This window comes from Alosa alosa, chromosome 14 (genome assembly GCF_017589495.1).
Source record: "Alosa alosa isolate M-15738 ecotype Scorff River chromosome 14, AALO_Geno_1.1, whole genome shotgun sequence".
NCBI classification, from domain to species: domain Eukaryota; kingdom Metazoa; phylum Chordata; class Actinopteri; order Clupeiformes; family Clupeidae; genus Alosa; species Alosa alosa.
The window spans coordinates 815,937-822,489 of NC_063202.1; positions in this window are offsets into that span (position 1 = coordinate 815,937).

A 6,553-nucleotide genomic window follows, 5' to 3' on the forward strand; every position below is an offset into this window, starting at 1 on the left:
AAAGAGTATATATACTTATACTATATTATACTTTAAATCGTCCCATGTGTTATGGCCCAGTGTTTTAAATTGTCCCATGTGTTATGTCCCAGTGTTTTAAATCGTCCCATGTGTTATAGCCCAGTGTTTCAAATCGTCCCATGTGTTATGGCCCAGTGTTTTAAATCGTCCCATGTGTTATGGCCCAGCGTTTTGTTTTAGTGTCTGCTTGTTTTGTTCTGTATCCTGTACAGTTTGTTCTGTATCCTGTACAGTATGTTCTGTTGATTTCAGATGGTCTCGTGGGACTGCAGAGTGTGATGGGGGCTCCACCCTTTAAACGGGCCTTGCTACGTCACGCATGGGGGACCACACACATTTGGAAACCGTGGGTTGCTGAAGCCACACCACACTCTGCCGTTCCGCTGCTCAGTGCAGAGATCGTGAGAAAAGGCCAGGGATTGCCTGGGTCTGCTTTCGAGGCCTTTTGTTGTCATTTTAAATTTACCCTTGGTGGTTATTTTCTTTTCATGCCATCTCAAACACTTTTGTTCATGCTCCATAAACGCCTACACTGGGACATGACACATGTATTTGAGAAGGCCATGTTTCAATCATGGCATTCACTCATAAGTTGTGTGTGTGGAGAGATGTTTCTACCTGTTGCTTTCCATTGAGGCAATGAAGTTGTGTGAGCAACTTGATAAAGTGTTACCTGGCGTTACCTGGTGTTACCTGTAAACTGGCATAATGTCTACTATACAAACAAATCTAAACAACGCTTAATGCTCATATCATGGGAAAGCTTTTGTTGCATAATATCAGGTTGAGTGGGCACTGTGTTTCTTTTAAAAAATATTCTACTTTCGTAAATGCTCTTCTACCTTAAGGTACATTTCTTGTTGTGTATGTGTGTGTGTGTGTGTGTGTGTGTGTGTGTTTCTATGTAAAGAGTACATTCTCTAAAGACCTTACTAAATGCATGCACAAGTGGCACCGGCACCATCAGTAGCACACCGGCTGGCCCTGTTCCCATACACCTACACACATGTTTAAACCCCAGGGGGGCAACAGCAAATGTGTAAACATTCTTCAGCCTAGGTGTTGCGCCATGATTAGCATATTAACACTACTAAAAGTCACATTTTAATTGGTGGCAAATTAAAGTTAATTGCGTTCTACATTGATGGTTTTGAAGCTCCACAGATAATGAAATGCAGTGCTCTGAATTTTGATATGTTGACATTTTCAGAATGAGCAACCTGTTTCCGAAATGCACGGTACATCAGGGGGATGTTAATCAAGCAAATTTCAAGTAAATATTTGGATATTACTGAATTTAAACTAGCCCATACAGGAAATGCAATTTAGTTATGCATTTTTTCATCCAAGGGGAGGCCCTCTACTTAATCCATAACTATAATGAAAACTGCTGTGTTCAATTCATGCCATGTTTTACTGAGATGCAGCAATGTCAAAATCATCTCTGCAATTCAATCTCAGCCTGTTTTATTTTTTTTCACCCTCACAGACCATTGTGATATTTCCACGGTGAACTTTTCATCTAAGCACTGATGATGTGCATAAAATCGAAAACGAGTCTCTTTCCTGTTTTGCACCATGGCAGCAGGCTTCCCCCCTGTGCTTGCTGCCATTTAAAATCCACAATTCTATATGACCAACGTTCCTGAGATCGATTACCCCCTCCGAAGCTGACCTGGACTGGATTCTCATTGCTGGAGCACTGCTGATTATGAACAGGCCATGTGATGAGAGTGGGATACAATATCATACCTGCCATCATTAAAGGAAAAAGATTGGTCCTTAATAGCGGTTCCCATGGATTTATTTCCAAGCTGCTGTTCTGGAAGTAGATATTGATGGTTGCAATAAATAAAGAGATGGTGTGATAATGACGAAAGCTACTCATTAGAGGGACTCAGGTGGTCAGAGCAGAAAAAAAGAATAATTCTAATCAGTCTAATGGTGGTAAGAGCAGAAATAACCTGCTACATATATAAATGCATTTTGAAAAGGATGGTAGTGCCCAACAGAATAGACTCAAGCCAAGGTGGTAAGGCGAACCACACCAATGTGATTTTAAAAGACAAAAAACGAGAATATGAGAAGTGTACTATATAAGGACTGTTGACATCAAAAGGTTAGATTTCCATAGTGTGTTATATTAACCATTTCATTTGTAAGCGACTCATTCAAGTTAGCCCACTGAAGTAAGGCTTGCTTGACAGCTGCAAACACTTGGCTGAAAGACCAAGAGAAATGTGATTTGTTTCTGGTCGACTGCCAACAGTGTGTGGATAATAATGATCAGAGTGCGAGTGCTTATAGCAGACAGCTCATCCCATGCTGGTATTTTAGCTGCAATTATTTTCTAAGAGAGGCACCTGTGGATGGAAAAATGCAGACCTGCCCTTTGAACAGATTAACCGTGATCGCTATGCTAATTGAAAGATTGAATTTTACAGTTTCTCATGCTTACTGCACTCCAAGTGATGCTAGACCAGGTCTGCTTTACATGCAAGGGGAATGGGATGCATTGGTGGAGAGGAAAGCCACAAGCAATTTCATTAAAATGGTCCAAGTATTGATCTGATACCTCCCATATGCCGTTTTAAACATGGGGACCTCGTCGAAATGGGTCACCCTCTACTTATCAACAAAGTAATTCAAGACTAGAACTCAAGTTTGATTCCAGTGTGTTGCATTCTGAAGAGCCAAGGTATTGTTTGATAATTGTGTATCGAACCCATTGTTATTCTTCTGGAAGCAGCATTTTTAAACTTCACTGTTTTCTATATTTATGTGTTTATTTTGTATTGGCACAAAATAAAATCATATTTACAAATGCAAAGCCTGTATGATTAATTAATATCCAGTAGTCACAGGTGTGTTTTTGATGAAATGCGTTTAGTATGTAAATTAGGAACACAACATTGCAGAAGCAGCCTCTACAAGAACAATAAGGACTTCTTTTTGCACCTCAAGCATATGCACAGGCTCCAGTGCATGTTAAGACCTTGAACTGCTTCACCAAACAATGGCTTGGTAGAAGAGATTATGTATCTATTTTTACCCCAGTATAATTTTAAAGTGCTGTTTGAAAACCAAAAAGAAAATCACAAAATAAAATAATAATAAATACAAAAATAAACGATCCTGACCTTGTCACTTAGTTTATTTTAGCAACACACACTTTCAATCAACTGTCATTGTTCCACCAAAAACATAAACATGTCAAATTGATGTGCTCAAAGACAGCTTCCTGTCTGTCAGCCGGGTACAATGCTGTCGTTGCCTGTCTCTAGTTCTTTGTGTTTATTCCCATGGTGTGACAGGGTGAGTAGAGATACTTCTTCTCCTGAATCGTCTGTAATGTTCCCTATCATTCTCCGCATATGTTCTGAAACATGTCGTTTAGAGGGCAGAGGTCGGATAGTAAGAGGGTCCAGATGGTCATTATCGCTGAAATGAAGGGCAAACCCGCAAGCTGGAGAAGTCAACCTGAAAGGATTTGTATTAATGAAAGATAATGCTGATTGTACAGGCCATAAAGCTTTACTGTAGAACAGTGATAAATTATGGTGGTACATTTAGAAGAATAGCAATCGCTCCCATGGTGCTGATCAGTATTATTATGGGTTTCGTCATTAAATTTAAGATAGTGAAACTGAGAGGAACATCTCTTCGAAGAAAGGACCCTATGCTATGTATATATTGCACACACATACAGTACACATACACACCCACCCATTCAACCACACGCACACACACACACAGACACAAACACACACACACACACACATACACACACACACTCACATACACACACACACACATACAAACATACACATACACACAATCACACACACAAAAAAAACACTCTTACACTGTAAACCGACATCACAGACAAGTTTTATAGTGACTCTCACTGCCATCAGTGGGGAGTTGACTTTGCAGTTTATTTCACTGTGAAAATACCACAGTGGGAATGTCTTTCCTCTAATTAATAATTGGTGCATGTGGCTGACACCCCATAAGATTATTGGAAAAGTCATTAGAATATGGTGAACAGCGCCGGCTCTGGGCCGGCTCTGGGCCGCCTCCGCCCCGCCTCCGCGCCGCAGTGTTTTGTTCGGGAGATTTAATTGCGCCATCCGCAAATGTGTTCCTGCGAGTATTACAATATAATGACTCTGTTCCAACATGAAATTAAAGTGAATCGGCTTTTCTTTGAGTCGAGATAATCTTAATGGAACAATATTATTGTGCGGGCTTTAAGTCTCGCGTAACTTTGAGGTTCTTATCAGAGAAGAGATGCTACACCCTCCTTTGTTTTATTTTTTTTCCTTCTCCCAAGCACTCAACCTCTCTTACCAGCCTGCTGTTCTAATTGTTGTTAGCGTTGCTAGTGATGGCTGGGGTATCTTTGCTACTCTCATATTAGCTTTTCCTTTCATCAAGGAGATGTCATTAAGGATAAGGCCCTCAGGTTCCCCATTATAATAAAGTGTATGCAGAAGACAGCATGAATGGTTTCGCTGACATAATACCCCATATCAAAGTGAACTAGATTGGATCAACTCTACATTGCTATTGTTTCTTATATCTGAATATCTCACTATTGCTTTGTCATTTTTCTACAGGCACTGACATATTAGTCTTCATGGTCTGTAGGTCATTTGAATTTGTGCTGATGATCGTAAGTAAGTGAGAGATAGCCCCACTCATACCATTGATTGGATGAGAAATTAGCAGAACTGTGATCCAATAGTTTAAAATACATGAGAGAACAGCTGTGACACAGGGTGCGGAGGACAGTGAGAATGACAAGAGGACACAGTAAGAGAAAAGGGAGGTGTGGTCTGGTTTGGTGAATGCATGCATACAAAGCAAGTCTACCATCCTTGTCCTCCCAATATCAGTCTTTCTGATGGATCACGTGGGGGGACAGACCCGAGTTTCTCACATTAAGACTCAGAGTTAACTGACATTCTGCAGTGAGAGAAAAGGGAGGTGTGGCTTGGTTTGATGAATGCATGCATACAAAGCAAGGGAAAGAATGAAAAGCGCTAAGACAAACAAATCTGCCCCATTGATTTATTGGCTGGAATAGTCTTTGTGACGGGAGCAAGATTGATCAAATGGAAGGTTATCCTTACTCACAGAGGCAAGCTGTTTGCCAATATCCATCACTAGAAATTCAAAATGCCTAGAATAGCCCTTGACATTCCAACACAACGGGCGAGGGAGTGGTGTGAGGTGGAGGATAATGAAGTGTGTTTGATGGTCAGCGGCATCTAGCAGCACCGGCAGATTCATGTCCTCCACGGGCTGTAACCATCTTGGCATGTGACATGTGTTTGGGTTTCTTTCTCTCTCTCTCTCTGACTTAGGAGGATGCAGAAGCACAGAGAGAACACCCCTCTGTCACCAGGATGATAGTTTTAGACTAAATCATCTCATTTCTTTATTGTATTTTGCATTTTATTGGATGTTTTACAAGCCATGCACTCTATTTAAAGGCAAAAAATAGCACATTATGTGGTGGGAAGAACACATCAACAGGGACAAGGAGAGGAGAGGTAGGCTAGAGAAGGGAGAGTAGAGGGATAAATGTGTGTTTGAATCTGTAGGATAAGGCAACCAGGGCTGGGCCCTCTACACTTACTCCTCCTAAATCTCCACGGATTGTGCTCATTGAAAGTCTATTAATTTCCCTGAAACCTTGTTGACAAAAAATCACCACCAGCTTTACATCAATTTGGAGGGTGTTGTGTGCCAGTTTCTGTGTGTGTGTGTGTGAGAGAGAGAGAGAGAGAGAGAGAGAGAGAGAGAGAGAGAGAGAGCAGTGAAAAGGGACGCAATTAATCTCTGTGAACCGAGATCTCCTGCCTCCATTTATCTTATATTGTAAATGAGTAAAGTAATTGAGCTGGTGGCAGGGACCATCAGGAGCCCAAGAAGAGACGCTTTGGAGATCTGCACTGGGGGCATGCTGATTGAGCATTACATACCTAACAACCAAAATGTAGGCCTCATTACAAGCCTTTCTGTACACTGCTGCTTCCATTCATTTCCACAGAGGGAAGGGAACACAGTTATATTGCTTCCCTTTATATGATTTTTTTACACACATTTTGTTACTGGCTATGATTTGGTCGAAGGTGTAAATGACGGTATGTGTAGCGAGTGTGTTGTTTGTTGGTTCACCTTACTGTTGTTGAGACAGTTTGTCAACATCCCATGTCAGACGTGTGACAGGTCATTTCAATGTGGTATGTTTGTGCCAATGAGCATTTGTGGGAAAATACTTGTGGGAATATGTGTCTATGAGAAGAAATGAGATTGAGAGAGAGAGAGATAGAGAGAGAGAGAGAGAGAGAAAGGGAGAGAGAGAGCAATCAGCAGGGCCCATTTGTGACAATAAGAGGAATGCTTTTTCTATTGCACTGCAAAGCCACTCGCTGCCTGCTGAAGCGGAGAGGAGGAGAGGGGCAGCGGAGTTGAGCGCCGACTATTAAAACACGCGCCCTGGCGGCTCCCGCCGGTCTGA